This window comes from Marmota marmota, unplaced genomic scaffold (assembly GCF_001458135.2).
Source record: "Marmota marmota marmota unplaced genomic scaffold, marMar, whole genome shotgun sequence".
In the NCBI taxonomy this organism is placed as follows: domain Eukaryota; kingdom Metazoa; phylum Chordata; class Mammalia; order Rodentia; family Sciuridae; genus Marmota; species Marmota marmota.
In genome coordinates, this window is record NW_026000221.1 from 7295437 (window position 1) to 7315253 (window position 19817).

Sequence of the window (19817 nt, forward strand, 5' to 3'; positions counted from 1 at the left end):
TTTAAATGGGCGGGTGGGCATGAAACCACATTGTAGGCTTTCCCATGCACCTTCTCTCCCTTTCCACTCTCTCACATCACACCATTCTGGCCGCCAGCTGGCGCTGCTCACTTTTACTATTTCTGCCCAGCCACAAACTGAGAATTTCCTAAAAGGAAAACCTCTGAAATGTTTGACTAAAACTTTGTTAAACTCTCCAGAATAACAGAAGGAAGATGAGAATGAAAAGTGACTAGTGAGTGGATCATAAAATCACATTGAGAATTGTTTTTGAAAAGTCATGAACAGCACAGAACCACTGAAGAATTTCAACCATGAAAGAACCTAATTAGAATTCTATTGTGGAAAGAGGATTCTGGCTGCCCAAAGAAGACTGGATTAGAGAAGTGCAAATATGGAAACAAGGAGGCCTATTGAAAGACTGTTACAGAGACCCAGATGAAAGATGTTGGCAACCAGAAATAAAATAGTGTGTCTGGTGAGTGAGTGGCACCTGTTGGGATCAGAATGGGATGAGAGAGTTCGTGAGTCAGTACAGAAAGATGAAAAGATACTGGCCAGGAGCAACTCAGTGGAGTATAGAAATAGAAGATGCTGTGAAGGGCAGTGGAGGGAGGGGATGGGGGACTCACTCTGAGGTAGAGGAAAGTTTTCCCTAAATGAAGCCGGGTACTCAGGAATTCAGAGAAATCCTGTTGATACAAAAGAAACTGGAACATTCTTACAGTGGATAGCAGGAGAAATTGTTTCTTGGAAATTTGTAAGATGCCATTCTGTAAATCAGCACCTCTTTCTAGGTACTCTGCTGGGTGTTGAAAATATCAAGTGAAGCATTCTTATCTTTCTTTTAATTCTATTCATTTTCTATCACCTTATAAGACAGAACTATCTTGCTCATTTATTTGGCACATAATAGGTGGTCTACAAATGTTAGTTAAAGGATGGATGGAAGGAAAGAGGGATGGAGAATAAGAATTATAATTGTATGAATATAGAGTACTATTCAGTGTCCTGATCTTTCCTTTTATATTGATATATGATAATCTTATTTTAACCATTTGTAAATATTAGAATTATATAGTATGCTATTTTCAAACAACTATATTTATTAGAATACCTTTAATCAGATATGATTATCTTTTTCATTTATAAGGATATTGTAGTTGGAAAAAAGAATTTCGTTGACACTTGCAAAGGAACTGTTCTAGGTATGTGATGAAGGCAGAATCTTACTTAGTTCATTTGCATTGAGCTTAATTTACAACATGCAATGTCCTTTATATCAAATTATATAATTGGAATGGAAAGAGTAATAAGACAGTGTCTTTTAGCTTAGAATAGGCACTAGGAAAATAATATCAGCCATGCTTTTTGCTGAATTAGAAGTCAGTACATTATAAATAAGAAGAGCCCTTGGGGCTGGGGATGTGGCTCAAGCGGTAGCGCGCTTGCCTGGCATGCGTGCGGCCCGTGTTCGATCCTCAGCACCACATACAAACAAAGATGTTGTGTCTGCCGATAACTAAAAAATGAAAATATTAAAATTCTCTCTCTCTCTCTTTCTCTCCCTCCCTCAACTTAAAAAAAAAAAGAGCCCTGTTAGAGTATCCTTTGAAAAGGCCTCTGCAATATCATTATAACTACAAATTATTCTAGATTAAACTGCTACATAAAACATATTAACTGAAAAAAGGAGTGATAATTTGTTTCCAAGCAATAGTTCCAATATGTTGTTAACTCATGCATTCACCTAAAAAACTAGGAATCACCTTTGAGTTCCCTGTCTTCCTCTATATTGCTTTCGTTAAGCATCTTGACAGTGAGAAGGAACTCTGATGGTTCCAATCTGACACTTACCATAGTTTCCATTAGTTCATGGGTCAGGAGCCAAAATGAAATGTTTTCTGTTATTGTTGCTTTTTCAAAAGTATATTCAGAAATGAAGAAAGTAACTATAGGATGCATCTCATAAACCACTGGGTTTAGGGTAGGGCAGATGTGGACCAAAACTCCCTTTATTACTTGACTTCTGAGATGCTTTTTCAACACTACTTCTTGAATTCTCCAACATCCTGGGTGTTCACTGATTCCATTCAATTCTCACATCACCTACTTGAAATTTTTATCAGATCTCACAAATTAAATGGCTCAGTCCTACAAGACTGCCCCTACTTAAAATGCAAATCCCAAGTTCTGAACTTCCGGCTGACATGTAGAAATCATGGGTTCCCATAACTTCCCGTTCAGGTTTGATAATTCTCTAGACTAGCACAAAAAAGTCAGGGAACACTTTACTGGTTTATTATAAAGGATACAATTTGGGAACATCCAAATGTAAGAGTAGCAGAGGGCAAGAAAGTATACAGGAATGTGCAGCGCTTCCATACCCTCTCTGAGCACACCAGCCTCCTAGTACCTGGAGGTGTTCACCAACATGGAAGCTCCCTGGGATTGTGTAAGTTTCTTCTTCTTCTTCTTTTTAATGGAAATTTCATTACATAGGCATGTTGATTAAATCATTGTCAATTAGTGATTAGCTCAAATCCTAATGGTTTACTCAACTCTCTTCTAGATTTGGATTTGGGATGAAAGTTACAGAGTTTCAAGCTTCAAATCAAGGCATGGTCTTGTTGGTGACCATCCCTATCTTGAAACTATCTAAGGGCCCACCAAGAGCTACACCATTAGAACACAAGACACTCATACCACCCATGTCACTCAGGGAGTTCCAAGGATTTTAGGATCTCTGTGCCAGGAACCAGAGACACAGACTAAATACCTCTATAATACCACAGCCCCTATAAGCACCTGCCCTGAATCATAGCATTGTTTGGGGTTCCTAGGAATCAGTGTTGGTTAGCCAGTAACTAATAATTTTTAAAACTAAAGTTGTCTCTCCAGTGTATGATTTCCAAAGTACATGGCCAAGATCCCTTGGGGTCAGGCTCCAGTATGTGCAGGAAAAGGGCCTTTCTCAAGGACGTCGTCTATCATGTTTTTATTTAAAATACTGTAGCTTTGGGAACTGACTCAGGTCTGAAACTAGGTGAAAGACGGTGACTCTTTGATGTAGAGGTTCAGGTTAGATTTCTGTCAGCCTTCACCTTACTTGGAGTGAAGTAGGTTGATTATCGATTTCATTCCATGGACCCCATGAATTGATCATAACCCAAAGTCAATGCATATTACTCTCTTCTTTAGGTGATAACAAACTCATTCTACTGCTTTTTATAATTAGGAGAACCACATTCATTAGGGCACTGTCTCCCACAGAGCTCATGGAGCCCATTTTTATTCAGCTCTCCTGACCAGCCTTCCCACCTTACTAAGACAGACACTGAAGTATGCTTGAGGGGTTCCAGTGTTTTCCCTACCCATCTAATTGTCATGCAGGGTGAAGGGAGAGTTTCGTGGGCTGCTGTGGTGTGGTGGTAGGTGGGAGGGATGCTTGTAATATTCAACTCATCACAGACATCCTCTGAAATTGTTGAATTCCTTCCTCAACCACATGCAAACAGATTTGCCACCTTCTAACATCACTTAACATTCTTTGCAGGTTTATACTTGCTGGTTGAGCCAGAACACTTTAGAATCACAGTCGATGGCCTAAGCCAGCCCAGTGAACGGCAACACATTCATCAAAAGACAAATTGTCTGAAAACAGTCCCTCCTCAGCTGAGAACCATCAATATCCATTTGGAATAATATTCTCCAGATTTTTTTTTCTATGGCACAAATTAGTAAATTTTTATAATTCCTTGTGAATGTAACTTTCATGTTCCTTACTCTGGCTCTGTTCTTCAGTTTAGTTGTGTTTGAATTCTGGTTACCAGCCAAGTCACAGTGAAACTTAGGGCATGATTTTCAACTTTCTTCTGCAAGGCAGGTGAAGGGCCCCAGCAAAGTCTAGCGTAAGTGAGTATGTCAGAGAATTTTGTGGCTCTGAGTTTTCCAAGTCCTAAATGTGCCTTGATACTGCTTTTCTAATTGTCAGTATCCTAATTTAATTTTTTTGTTTTAGTTCTAGATGGACACAATATCTTTATATTTATTTATTTATTTGTATGTGGTGCTGAGGACTGAACCTATTACCTTACGCATGCTAGGCAAGTGCTCTACCAGTGAACTATAAGTCCAGCCCAGGATCCTAATTTTTTGGACCATTTTCCTAACTTAATTATGAGACATAGTGAAGTAGTGAATTCAACTATTATTATAACTAGGCAGCCCAAGAATCAATCTCTTTGGTTTTCAGTGACCTTAGATTCTAGCAGTCACTAGAAAGATTCAGAATTTCCAAACTGTGCTTTGTGGAAAGGACTTTTAATTTTTTAAAAAAAAGATTTCTTTTTTAGTTGTAGATGGACTCAATACCTTTATTTTGTTTATTTATTTTCTTATGTGGTGCTGAAGATCAAACCCAGTGCCTCACACATGCTAGGCGAGTGCTCTACCACTGAGCCACAGCCCCAGCTCCAGAACTTTTAATTTTTAATGTGACTTTCACTTTATCATCTGGTGCTGCCGTAGTTTGAATCTTAAATGTCCCCCAAAGATCTACGTGTTAAATGTTAAAGGCTTGGTCCCCAGGTTAATGCTCTTGAAAAAGTGGGGGGACTCTGAAGAGGTAAGACATAGTTGCTGGGGGCATTCCTTTAAAGAGGGATTTTTTTTGGACTCAACCCCTTCCTCGTTTTTTGTTTCTAATTTTTTTTATTATAAAGTGAATAGTTTTGATCCACCAAGTACTTCTGCCATGATATGTTTCCTTGCTCTAAGCCAAAAGCAATGAGACTAACTGATCATGGACTAGAACCTCCCAAACCAAAACAAAATAAACTTTTCCTCTTTATAAGTGGATTATTTCAGGTATTTTGTTATACTGATGGAAAGCTAACATAGATACCTTCAAGAACAGTTCTGCCCCAACACCCTGGAGATTTACACCAGGTAAACACAGACTAGAGATTAACTGTCTCACCATTCCATGCCATGGGCTATTGTCTCCACATTCAGGGAGTTGAACAGAAATTCCACTGATTTTGTCCCATTGCAGTTTCTCCCCCCAGCCTTTTCAATGTGCTGAGAATACTCAGGAAAGCTATTTTAATAGTTCCACTCATCCTATCACCAACTTAATTACCATGGCAACAGTTAAGGGAGAATCTTCTGACCTCTGTTACAATAGTAGTAACAGGGTTGATTTTAATAAATCCCATTCAACACGGCTTTCCTCTGAGATAGTTGGATTTCTTTCTCAATCTCATGCAAAGGAATAGATGATGTTTTTTTTAAAAAAACTATTTTTCTTATTGTCTTTACCATATTTCCCATTACAGGCACCATTACAATCCACTTAGTCTTTGATACCAGTATCTGAATAAGTCAGAGTTTTTGGTTGCAAGCAACAGAAAACAGCTCTAGTTCACGTAAGCTGAATAAAGCATTTGCTGAAAGAATATGAAATCATAGTACAATAGGACCTTAGGAATCCCTGCAGATATTTCTGTAAGTACCTCCATTGAATGGTCCAACAGACTTTAATTCCTATGTCTCTACTCAGGATTCCAATTCTTCAGAGCACAAAACAGGCCTAGCTTGGGGCATCCACTCCTGTGACAGTGGAAAGGAAGAGAATATTTTATGATTAACACAGAATTGCAGTATGAGATGGGTCCCTGCAGCCATTTACAAGGTGCCACATGTATGTGCATATACAAAATCATGATAGTGACCTTTTAATTTTCAATTGTAAATGCCCAGATTAGAATTCCCATCACACTCTTTCTCTTTTGTGGTCAATCCCAAATAATTTGGGGGAAATACTTTACAATATAAATAGTAGAGATATATCACTGACCTATACCTCAGTTCTTTGGTAATCCAATTTCCCATTACCTCCCACAACCCCATATGCAATGGTACAAAGAAGACAGCCAATCTGTCTTCCTAGGCTGCTAGAGGTTTAGCCAGTAACCACTACTCCTCACCCTCCTTGCCTGCTGAACATTGGATACTGCTACAGAACAATGAACTTGGCTGAGAGCCATTTTGAACAGCAGCCTTCCAGTTCTGCCCAAAGTAGCACTGATCCAAAGAAAGGCACTGAAGACAGAAAAAAAAAAAAAACCCAAAAAACAAAAAACCTACTCAAGGGAATATTACCATATTATGGCCCCAGACTACACTTGGTCCCTGAATTCCCTTGCTTAGCCCTGCCTCCTGGGTCTGCAACTAGACCCACAATGATTGTTTGGCAGCTTTAAAAATGAAAGGGCTGCTGACTATCATATCCTCCATATAGTTCCTGAGATAAATACCACCCTGACAGTCTGAAAGGTCCTCTAAAACTGGGCCCCAGCTTTACTTGATGCAAGTGGTATTTTTGTAGTTGCTGGGGCTTCTTAGCAACAATAAATCTGTTCTGGTTAAGTAATGGGGGACTGGGATAGTTATTTTGCATTTTGAAAATCTTTAGAGAGGAAAAGTGAACCCTTGGAATCTGGATGAGTGGGAGCAAGTGGTGTTAAGACTGGGACCTAATTTCAACCAGCCAGAATTAAGTGAAAAAGACTTTTGATTAGAGACTGTTCTAGATATCACAACTGAATGGAGTCTGCTTGTTAAATTCTCTACAGAATCCTAGTACTTTGCCTTGAACACATGACCTTGAGCATAATTACAGCTAATTACTTCTCAGCCTTTTGGTTTAATGTGAGTCTGACATCTTCTAAGCCCATGATTTACTAACATATTAGCTGACACCCATTCAGTGCCTGGCATACAAAAGGCATTTGTCAGTATTTTTCGATTGATGTAGTAAGGTCATACATTGTACACACAATGGCTTTAAATGTATAGAATTGTTGTATTTTTCTGAAATTGCTTTGCTCTGATGTTGTTCATGACCACCCTTCTGGGAATAATATCTTATGTAAGATATGAGAATACCTTAGATTTGCCAATTAAAAGACATTGCAGTTGCCAGGTGCATTCTCATGCCTATAATCCCATTGTATTGGCAGCCTGAGGCAGGAGAGTCTTGAGTTCAAAGCCAGTCTTAGCAAAAGCAAGGTGCTAAGCAGCTCAGTGAGACCCTGTCTCTAAATAAAATACAAAATTGGAATGGGGATATGGCTTAGTAGTAGTCGAGTGCCCCTGAGTTCAATCTCTGGTATCAAAAAAAAAAAGACATTGCAGTTCATTTTGCTTTAACTAGTCCAAATAGACCAGCATAGAGGGCTTGTAGCATGTGTGTGTGTGTGCATGTGTGCACATACTCATTTGCCATTCCCTTCAGGTAAATGATCAGCTTTCCTAAGCACTTTGTCCTTTTCCTGGGATCTCTCAAACAATATCTGGGTATAAGAAAGGAAGTTATAAAGAAAGAAACAAATTATCACATCTATAGTGTCCTCCTGAGTTTCCTCTAGTATCCTTAGTGATGTCTCCTGAATACTGATTACTTCCTGTTCAAAAACTATGTGAGGCTGGTGGAGCTCAGTTTGTGTAACACCTGCCACAGGTCATCCTGTTTGGTCAGGGCCTGGTAGTGTCCCTTATGATGGAGACTCACCGGGACTGGCCAGTGCTATGGGATGTTTGAGTCTGTGTATGCCTCATATGTCTTCTTAGGCCAGCCACTAATCTTAGAAGTTTATTACACAGCTTCTGAAGTAGGACAGTCTCTCCTCTCACAGCTCCAAGGCTGCTGGTTCTCAACACAGCCTTCTCCTCAGTGCCCCCTGTGTTGGGAAGGATTCTCTGGGTCCTTCCACTTGGGAACGGATAGAGATTTGGAAAAATTAGTTCTGGTCTTCCTTCTATCTAATAAAGCTGCATGATATATTGGTCAATCTCCCTATTGGTGTGGTGCAAACTGGGAGATAATTTTTTTTAATTAATTAATTTATTTTTGAGAGAGAGAGAGAGAATTTTTATTTTTTTAATTTTTTTTTTTTTTAGTTTTCAGCAGACACAGCATCTTTGTTTGTATGTGGTGCTGAGGATCGAACCCGGGCTGCACGCATAACAGGCGAGCGCGCTACCGTTTGAGCCACATCCCCAGCCTGCAAACTGGGAGATAATTGACCAAACATGAATTGGATGAGCATATTCTCAATTCATCTACCATTCTCCCAGCTAACACCTACAGAGGAGAAGTAGAACTCCTTTTCTTTCTCTTCTCTTCCCTTAGGCCTACAGCTTTGAGCTTTCTACTTTCAGATCATATTATCTCCATCTTGACTGCAGCCTCACAGCTAAACTATACTAGCAGAGAGGATGCTATAGAGAAAGAGGGACTGTTCAACAAGCTGCAGATGAGAAACCTAAGTCAGAAGAGATTAAAACTTTTTTTTTTTTGTGTGTGTGTGTGTGATGCTGGGGATTGAACCCAGGGCCTTGTGCAGGTGAGGCAAGCATTCTACCAACTGATCTATATATCCCCAGCCCCAAACATTATATATTTTATAAATAAATTATTTTCCTCCAGCTTTCACTGCTATTCCAAATGCATTTAATTTTGCAGTAAAGAGCTATATACAAAAGGTAAAATCTACATTTGCCATTTATTTACACATCAAATATTTAGTATCTATCATGTACCAGACCTTTTGGTAGGCAGATATAATTGTAAAAATGATCAGTCTATGCTCCCATGGACCTTACAATCTAATGGGTAAGGTAGATGCTGATAAAGTTACACCTGTAACAAGCCCTAAGGATGTGGGATACAGGCTGCTATGGAAGAATCTAATGTGAAGATGGGTTATTGATTTAGTCAGTCAGGGTAGTCAGAGAAGGATTCCTGGAAGAAAACCAAGATGAAGACAATAGATTGCTCTAAGGGGAAAAGGAGGGTTAGTTCTATTGAAGTAACAGCATTTCCAAAGATCCCATAGTAAAAGATGACCCATTAGCCATTTGGCATAATGATCATTGGTTCTCAGTTTCAGGAAAAGGATAAAATCTGTCTCTAGGCTGAACAAGGGCGAATGTGGACAAACGGCAATGAAAATATCCATTAATTATGGTCTCCTGTATAGTTCTAGTCTAATGGATAATCATATGTATAGCTTGGTGCCTTCCTATTCAAGGATTTCCTGAAAATATCAACTTTTCTCTTCAGCAAACTAGAAATAGAAAATGATTTTCTTAAAGACAATATCTATTTCAATATTGATTGAAGACAAAATCAATTGAAGATAATGTTGATTTCAAGGAGACTTGTTATAGTTTAAGGCAAATAAATATTTCAAATTTAAATTTAAATTTTTTTTCTTTTAAATTGCTAAAATTTTGTTTTCCTGTTTGTGAGTATTGATTCAATTTGATCTTTAAGGAATATGATGAAATACAATATAATAATCATTTGGATGGGGCGGGCCTTTGATTAAAAACAAGCAAATAAGATACCAAGTTATTAAGTGCTTTGATATTTATGCCTACCAAATAAGACCTTTTGGACTTGTCTCCACATGTACTGACCAAAAGATGATAGGCCATCCTTTGTGAGAATTTGGCTCATTGGATAGAGGATAGCAAGTGCTCAGAAGTTCACCTGATAAATGCCCATTTTCTATTTACATTAGAATATGACAGAGATACATGAAAAATGCCCTAATAACTAATGACTTATACTTTTGTTATCTCTAGCATTGTTTTGACCATAGCTCATTAAATGTCTGTGACTTATGTGGTATTGAATCTGATCCCGATCAAGTAAAGACACAAAAGAATTACGTAGTGGATGTCAGATGATCACCATCAAAATATAAATATGATGAGACAACTGCATACTGGGCTTTGTGACAAGATCAACGAAAATTCTGTCTGTTGATTATGCTCAGGTGGTAATCGTTATATTATACCCAATATATAAATTCCTTACCATTCAGCAGTTTAATCACAAAGAAGTAAACTACTTACCAGTAATTCAACAAATATAACATTCAGGATTGAGTATTGAACCAGGCATGGTAGTGCATTCCTGTAATCCCAGCAACTCAGGAGGCTGAGGCAGGAGGATTGCTAGTTCAAGGCCAGTCTCAGCAACTTAGTGAGACCCTGTCTCAAAACAAATAAAAAGGACTGGCAATGTAGCTCAGTGGTACAGTTGATATTTCATATTTTATGTATTAATTCCTAGGAAGGAGATAAACTTTTATTTTTGAGGTTATATTATTTGTGATGAAAACTAACTTATCCCTCATTCCTCACTTCCTGTTTGTAAGTGATGAAGGAATCAATCTTGAGCGCAGGTGAAGTTATTGAGCTTTACTCATGCTAAATCATAGTAAGCTTTTAAAGTGCTTTTAAAGCAGGACAGAGATGCAGTTTCTGAATTAGGCTGTACTTTACATATTTAATTTGAAAATTTATTTCAGAAGTTTCACAAGGGGGAAAAAGAGAAATAAAATATAGAGAAAAGGCAAGCATGCAGATAGTAATTGCACATGCACTTTCTTAATACACAGGAATAAAAGATAACAACATGTTCCTTTTATATAAGTCTGGACAAGATAAACAGTATGTTGTCTAAATATGGTACTGTATAATACTGTGCTTTCCCTGAGCCCATGCATAATGATACTTTACACTTATTTATTCAAAGAAGCCATGTTTCCAAGGAATAAATGGGAGAATAAATGCTGCAGTAGGTGGACAAGTTCAGGGAAGCCTCTTTTAGAGGAACTGAGATCATAACATGAGGTCCTGATACAAAATGTGACAGAATCTGGGAACAGCAGAGAGAATGGTGATTCCTCTGGGAAGGTAGGATGCATAGCTAAGCCTGGGTATTGGTGGCAAACCAAAGGATATATGTGAAGGGCAACCAAGAACTGATAGGCCAGATTTAACCCATGTGCCAAACATAAGCCTGGTTTTCTTTGTCTTCAGAGTTGTGGCCTAAGGAACCAATGTTCCAAGTCCCCCAAAACATTATCTTGACTCCTTTGTTATTGCTCATAGAATTTTTTTGCATACACTAAAGTGAAAAATTTTTTAGACTTAAGGGTTTGTTTGCTTTTTAATATTGATGAGCCTTTATTTTATTCATTTATTTATATGCAGTGCTTAGAATCAAACCCAGTGCCTCACACATGCTAGGTAAGTGCTCTACCACTGAGCCACAACTTTAGCCCAAGATTTAAGTGTTTCAACAATATAAAAGTCATTGGTATTCTGGGCAATTTAGCTGGGTATTGCTATGGTTTTTTAAGAGGGGAAAAGGAAAAGAAGAAGGGAACTATAAAACAAAAGGGCTTATTTTCTTGTATAGATTTTCTGAATTTATTATAAAATATTAAATGAATAGCATATATATATATGAGCATATATATATGTATGTATGTGTATATATATATATGTGTGTGTGTGTGTAATATAATCCACTAACAATCTATTTCTGTGTAATACAACCAAGATGTTCAGAAGACAAGAAATGGTAGCTAATTTCTATTTGGACTACAGCTTTTTCATGATTGGTTCACAGAATATGCTCATAGTGCCCATATGAGCTATAGGGATAAAAATCATAGGAAAGCAAAATATAGGGATAAGGCATGAATCTCAGTGTAAACAACCACAACTAATGGTAGGTTTGATTGCATCAAGAAATGAGTATAGCATAGATGTAAAGAGCTGGCACAGAATCAGCTCTGAATACATAAGTTCCATCAGAGGACAGAGCTAGCACAAAGGCTGCCATTTATAACTGTTTTCTGTGCGCTAGATGTTGTCAGTGGCTTTATGCACACTGTCTTGTTTCTTTCTCAGGATGTAATGATTATGTGGGTATTACTATTGCACATTTTTAAGAAAGGGAGGGTGGGCAAAATTTCTTTAATTCATTAAGACCACATGGTTAACTGCAGCAAACTCAGATTCTGAAACCATGCCTCTTTAATAGCAGATTCTGCACTCTTAACCCTTTAACTCTCCTTTTCATGTTTTCTGAAAAGTAAACAAGGAGTTGAAATCGATGCACTCTACTTTACATTGAAGTCATGACAATAAAAGTCTGTCCCCTGTCTGAAACAAACAAACACACACCATGGCCCTTACTGGTTGAAACACACACCACTTCATCCAGCTGAATGTGCCCCTTCTTTCTTGCCATTTATAGTTGGCCTTCCTTTACCTTCTTCTTGGTTGATGCCCTTGCCATCAGAGTCGGCCTTAACCCTACTATTCCCACACTTTTCATTGAATACACCCTTGTTTCTCTCCTTCCTCAAATGCAAAGGAGTTGATGTTAGGGTTCCAGGACCTCATCCCCAACTGCCTCCTCCTCCCCAGCCACAGGCCTAACTCCCTTCTGCTGTGTCTGCGGCTTCCTGTTTCCCCACCAGTCTGCTGACCTCAGTCACAAAGCCCTTCTCTGTCCACCAGGGCGCAGGGGTGCCCAAGGTAATTTTAGTTTCCCTCTTAGTTGTAGTTCGCACTCCATTTTTGGGTCTTCCAGGATATAATTTCACCATTGGTTTTTGTTTCTTAACAAGGTTCAAGGAGGGAACATAAAGAAAGGGGTGCAAAAGGAAACTTGGTTTCTAGGATATTTCAAACTTCCAGATAGAAAGGAAGCCCAGTTAAAGAATAACTGGGAAGTGGGGCTGCTCACCTGGTATTGTCCACTCTGGGTAACAGAGTTATGACTGTTGTATTAAGTAGGCGAGGTCCATGAGTGTGCATGTTCAACACAGCACCCTGGGGAGTGGAGGCAGGAGGGAGGAGGATTCTTTAAATGTGAATTTTATTAAAATGCCAACAGGACTTATGGTAATGACAGAGTTCACACTATGAAGAAAGAACTAATTTAACCATAATTATGTATTATAAATAAACAAATGCTGTACATGTCTTGAGATATAAATGTTCAACCACTTATTTATTTTATTTATAAAGAATAGCTTTAAAAATACCCTTGACTAAAAACAGCTAAGAGAATAGTCGGTGTGTTTCAGCTGAGAGAATAGTCAGTCTGTTCTGCTCTAAATGTCTCTTCTCCAACATGGTGTTGTAATCCTACTTTGCTTTATTCCTTCTTTTCTTCCTTTCTTCCTTCTTCCCTCCCTCCCTTCTTTCCTTCCTCCCCAGGATTCTCAGGTTATTCCTGTTCCATTATCAGGATGTCGTCTACCAGAGCCCTCTGTTGCTAAGCAGAAGATCATCTCTACCTGCAACTGCTGAAAGTTCAGATTTTAAACAACAGAGACATCATAATGCCAGTGCTTGTTTTCAATATGCTCACCATGATGCCTGCCGCTAACTACTCACTCCTCCAGGAATAGTGTTCTGTGAATAACATAAGCCTGTGAAATGAGGTTAAGGGGGAAAAAAAAGTGATCTTTTAGAAGGATGGGCTGAGTAGTGGAGCTGATGGTTTCTGAGGGCAGAAACACAACCAGGCTCCCAAGGTCCTCTGTCTACATTCATAGGTTCTCCTGTTTTAGCTTCTATCCATGCAAGTGCTTCTCTCTCTCAGTTCCAGGCTTCTCCCAACACAGGGGAATATGGCCACACCCTGCTCCAGTTGTATATCCCTTCCAATTCATGCATTCAGTAAATACTTAGAGTCTCTGTATCTTAAATCCATGTTCACAGGAAAGTGAACAGATTAATCAGCGGGGACTGGGTTTCCACAGTAAGTCCGATGTACCAAGGGTAAACACAGAAGCCAGATTTCTCAGGAAGAAGTGAAGGAAAGCTCTCAAAGGAGGGTGGTTGGGATGGGGAGAACAGTTTCTTTTCTCTCTGGGAAAATGTGTTTTCTCTGATGGTGTGATGGTGACCGTATTAGCCACTTAGTTCAATAATGTACTCCAGGACATATTCCATATAATACCATTAAACTTGGCATAACAGTTGATCAGAGCTGGTCAAGAGTATAGGTTTTTAACCATGGTCTCCTATTGCTCCAAAGTTAAAAAGAGTAGAAGCAAAGAGTGGAGACCCAAACCTCTTTCTTCATGGGCCAAGAATGAAAGAAATAGCAATTAGAAGATAGCTGTATCTTATCTTCTATTCTAGGTATGGTAATCTCCTTTCACATCCAAGGGAAGCTCTCTCCCCCACATAAGAGTTCAGAAGTCTGTTGGTTAATGAGGATAAAAAAAATCAGTAAAATGAAAACTTTTAAAAAATAAATACACACCTTAAACATTTTATTTTAATTTAAAATATGTAGATGCATATTTATTTGCTGATCTTTTGATGTAGTCCCCAAAGCAACGCCTTTTCTTTGAAACATTGGTTGGTGTTTCACCCTATATTTCTTGCCTAAACCTCAATCATTTTCTATGGCTTCCAAATTTAGTTTATATAAAGTGGAATGAACATTAAAAGACTCTTATGAAACAGACCAAGAACAACAACAACAACAAAAACCACTAGATGTTCGATTTCACTCCTTCAAGAACATTTTTATTGACTTGTTCATCTTTGTTGGCTCTTTCTAAAAGATTCAATATGGTTGTCATAGAAACAGCAATTCTCTTTCCTTTCGCCCTGATATTTCACTGATACACATAACAATTAATTAAAATATGTAAGTAGAGTGATGAGTATAGCTGGCACAAACATCTGTCTCTTGGTAAGGATACAGCTCAGCTGGAGGGAGCAGGGTCCACGGGAGCAGGGCCTTCTTAAATTTCGGTGTGCATCCGAATTACCTGCAGGTGGCAGTGTTTCAGCTAATCCAGGAGGTCTGGGCTAAGGCCTGAGAACATGGCGTTTCTAACAAGTTATCAGGGATGCTGATGCTTTTGGTCAGGGTGTCATACTTTGAGAATGACTGTCTTACTAGCCAGAGTATTCAAAAGGTTGTGGGCAACAGTTTGTATGTTTTATATAACAACTAGAGAGGGCCAAACAGTCCAGGAGGCTGATTAAATGAAGTGTGTTATGAGAGTTTTCTGTGATTTTTCTCTGTTTCTCACACTATTTATCTAAGTGTTCCTCATTTAGCTGTCAAGGCTCAGTCACTCTGCCTTTTGGTACTCTGCCCTCTGGTTCTGTCTCTACAAGTGAATGACTGTGTGATCTGGGCTGGAATTTAATTACAGTCTGTAGAAAATGGGAAATATATATGTATATAAAATAACATATTATAATATAATATATATACAGTCTGTATACACACATGTATATATATCATTATATACATATATATGTATTTGTATATATATATGCATACACACACACACACACATATATATGTTATATATTTAGGAACACAGGACTTGATTACTCATTGCACAGCAGGCAACATGGATTGAATATTGTCTATGTTTTTTTTTTCTTGCTACCAGGTCACACAGGGATAACACAACATAGCTTGAATGGATGCTATGCACTCAGTGGGTTTTTGTTGCAGTGAAAGAGCAGTGAGTTTGGGAAATCCACGGCTCTTATAGCAAACAATAAATAAGCCTGCTCTTGGTCTGGAGCAAGCTGGTACCTTAGCTCTCAAATTTACCCACTCAAAAAATAAATAAATAAAACTCTGAGACACAGCAGCCCCAGTGAAAGAGCAGTGAAGATCTTGCAGTCTTGGTTTACCTAGAAAAGAAGAACACAAGAGGCCCAAGGACTACCTCTCAAAGCTGAACTTGTAGCAAATGCAGAATTGCTGTATCCAAGCATGTTTACATTTGACAACTTGATAGTCATTACTAAAGTGCCCTTTACAAATCTTTTACCAAGTTCCTTTTTCAGCAAGACTGCATGAGAAGTTATACCCCATTTATTTATGAAATGTCAAAATACATTCAACTCTCATGTATAACTAATTAGAATAAATTTTTTAAAAAGACTGCACAAGAGGGCTAATTTCCCTCAAGTCCTAATAACACTAGATATTATAAATCTTTTGGCCTTTGCTAGTTTTATAAGGGAAAGGAAAAATTCCTCGCTTACTGTGTCTCTGATAAATAGAGAGATGGATATCTTTTATTTCTTTTTGGCCATTGTGTTCCTTCTGCTGTGAACTGCATGTGCTTTTTTTCTCATGACTAGTTGGCTTGGTTCTTCTTGAAAGGAGGAAGAATGCAGCCTGGACTATTGACTTGAGTATCTACTATGAGCAAGGCTCTGATATCTGCCCGTGAACTTCCCCAGGGTGCTTGGGGGAAATGAGCCACATTCAGGTAAAGAGAAGCGCTCTTCTCAGAGTAGCTCACTGCATGGTAGTCTCGTGTCCTCACACCTGACTGCATGGCTCAGTGGTGACCACCACTGTCCTCTGTCCTGCAGCCTCCACCACTGTCGCTGACTGTATTGCCGCTGCCTCAGGGACTGGCTGTATGATTAGATACAGTCTTTAATGAGAAAACATATTCCTCAGTTCTGTGGTGTTCTTGGTCACACATTTATGGAATTTCTGAAGGGCAATGGAGATTACTGCCAGGCACAGCATGACCTCTCTGCACACAGGTGAACTGTAGAAATCAATTATTACTCCACCAAGAAGCCCCCAGAAGAGTCGTTAGCCTGAACACAGAAGTGTTAAATTGAAATCCACAAGGCATTTTGCAAGACTTCTGACCTGAATGGGGTAAACCTCAGTGTGTGGCCTTTTGATTGCCTCTGTATTACGGGATTGAAGAATTGCAGTTTCATTTCTTGTTAGCAGGTTTGTTTCATTTCCCACTCAAAGCACTGAGAATTTCAAGTGGAGCATATTGAAATAGATTTCAGCTTTTTTTGCATTGTTTTTTGTATTCAATTTTTGAAATTCTTTCATTTTTAACTAAATTAACATGGCTCAAATGAACCACTCTGCTCCTATGGAATTCATACAAGAACATGAGATTTCTTATTACACATAATCCAACCAATGTGACGTTAAACAAATTTATAGAGAAAGTTATGGAGTTACCACAATAGTAAAAATGTGTGAAGCAACTTACGGTACGACACTACTCTTGCAGAGAAAGAAGTCATCCATGTTCTTGACTGGCTTTTTGACAGTGATGCACCACTATCCTACCAGATTGTTGATGACTGGTTAAATTTTGTAAGGATCAGGTGTCGTGAAGAAGCTGTTTGTCATATTGCATTTGCTTTTTCCATTGTTTTGCAGGCCTTGGGAGAGCTCCACCTAGCATTAAATTGAAGGTGAAATGAAATATGAAGATGCAAAAAAATTTATGAAGATGCGGTACAACTCAAAGACAAAAGTGGCATGGAGACTTTAACACTAAGAATCTGTGCTTCAAAGACTCCAGTGGTTATAGAAACAACTGTTGCATCTTATCAAAAGGCAAGTGCCTAATGCTATTGCCTTGGAAGTGGAAATTGAGACAAGACCCAATTTGTATGTATTAGCCAACATGTTGGTGAGGTGAATAAGTCTAATAATGCTTCTATAGAAGGAAATTGTGCTAGACCTCAAAAGCTGGACAGAACTACAACCTCTACGGTTTGGTTGTGATCCAACCTGTTTGGACATTTAGCAAAAAATTCTTGCTGTTCAACATTTAAAATGTGCCTGCCATATGTAACCAGTTGACCTTTTCTGAAATCATACAGTACTGAATGATTTATTTAAATCTATTTCCATGCCATAATCTTATCAATATATAAGGAATTTAGAAAGATTAGGTGCCAAAATACCCACAAAATACTTGTATATTTTTAATATCATAAAGAACCAAAATTCCAGGAGCTAAGAACACTCTAGACTTTGAGGCTTATTCCTTTAGTTATTTTGGACATTGTAAGGCATATGTGTTTAGCCTGCTTTACGTCTCTTGCATATATCACACTAGCATACCTAAGGTTTGCTTAATCATTTTTTAAAAATTTTTTGACCAAATCTTGTAATTATTTAATGTCTTTCTATAAGTGTTATTTTGTGCTGTTATGGGAAACCTCCACTTTGAGAAGCTACTTTTTTTTTTTTACAGAAGCATGTTTTTAATGTCTCCACACCAATTAAAAAAGCAACAAAACTTGCAACTAATTTAATGTTTGTACTCTGAGGTGCAACTTAAGAGGAGGGCCTGAAACGAGTAGGAGTGGATTTTTAATTATCTTTAGTCAAATGTTGCCTTTGTCTTGTAGATTATGCTCTTTAATTTAGTAAATATTGCTTTGTTATTGCAGCTAAAATAATTCTTACTCATAAAATTTCTGTAAGTCTTGTAATTTTTTTCATACTTATCTGAAGCTGTTTACCAATTTGTATTTGTTTGAAGTGTGATTTTCCCCCATCTCTTTCCAACCTCTCTTTTTAAAAAAGTGGATTTCTGCTAATGAAATGAGCAGACATCTAATATTTTATATTAATTTTGAGCTGTGTAACTTAATATTTGAAAACTTGATGATTTGTTTCATTATGTAATTGATAAAAAGGTAATGTGTATTAATGTCAGTTCAGCCATATGTTTATACTGTCTGGGAATATGTGGCTATAATTCTGGGAAAATAATTTGACAGTGTTCACCAGCTCACAAAAACTTAGTGTGAAAGCTTAAACATCTAAATAAAAAATAAAATGCAAAAGAAAAAGAAATTTATAATATCAGCCTTGGAAACCTCATGGTCAAAGGTGTAACACAATCATTTATTCACTTAGTCATCCCAGAGCTTTTTCCTATGACAGGTGTTTCCCTAGGCACTGAAGAACCAAACAGGCATATTTCTGCCCAAAGATCCTCACAGTCCAATGGAGAACAGGCCAGTTTTCATAATACGTAGGCATGTGATAAATAAATACACAAAGTACCATGACAGCAAATTAAGAGATAATAATTTTTATCTTTTCTAATTTATGTAAGCTTTTGTGAGTAATGAGAATATACAAGAAAATTTTAAAAAAACATACAGTTCAAAAATTCTAGAAAATTATTATTAGAGATAGCATGTTATCATGAGAAGATTGTAGTTTTGGGTACCAAATATACCAGTGATGGTATTCCATTTTGGCCACTTACTATCTGTATGATCTTGAGAAAATTTCTTAATATCTTTTTCAAAGAATCACTGTGAGCCACAAAAATGATGTAAATAATGTCAGATTCAACCTCACATTTGTGGGACCTACATATCATATGCATAAACATTTAAAAGTTTAAATAAAATTAGTTACAGATCAAATAAGTACAGTCTCCATTAAAAATTTGGTTGCCTTCTTTGCAGAACTTGATAAGGGGATCATAATTACAATAATATTCAAGGTTGTATGGGTATGCAAAGGACTTCAAACAGCTAAAACAATTTTGATAAAGAACAAAGTTGGGAGACTTGCACCTCTTAATTTCAAAACTTACTGCAGAGATGTAGTAACCAAGACAGCATGCAATACACCACATGAGACATATAAATCAATAGTGAAGCCAGAAATAAACCCTCACATCTCCAGCCAATTGTGTCAAAAGAACAGGAATACCAACAGGAGTGTCACGACAATTTACTGGAGAAAGAAGAGTCATTTCAGTAAATGCTGCCTGGACTACTAGTTGTTCACATGCCAACCATGAAGTTAGACCTCTTCCTCACACGTTCACCAAGAATGGGTCATAGAACTAAGGTGATAAAACTCTCATGAGAAGAAACAGGCATAAATCATCTTGGTCTTTGAGTAAGTGATGGTTTCTTAGATTTGACACCAAAGGCACAAGCAACCAAAGGAAATGTTAATAAATCAGACTTCAAAATTTTAAACTTTTGTGCTTCAAAAGACACAAGAAAGATGAAAAGACAATTCATAGAAAGTGAGAAAATATTTGCAAACCATACAACTGACAATGTACTAGAACATATAAAGAATTCTTATAGCTCAATAATAAATCAAACTATCAATTGTTGAA

At 37.8% G+C, this 19817-nt stretch overlaps 1 pseudogene; it reads left to right on the forward strand.

Moving 5' to 3' along the window:
• The first annotated feature begins 16763 nt into the window (after nucleotides 1-16763).
• LOC125612931 lies at nucleotides 16764-17278 on the forward strand (annotated as a pseudogene).
• Nucleotides 17279-19817: the final 2539 nt, after the last annotated feature.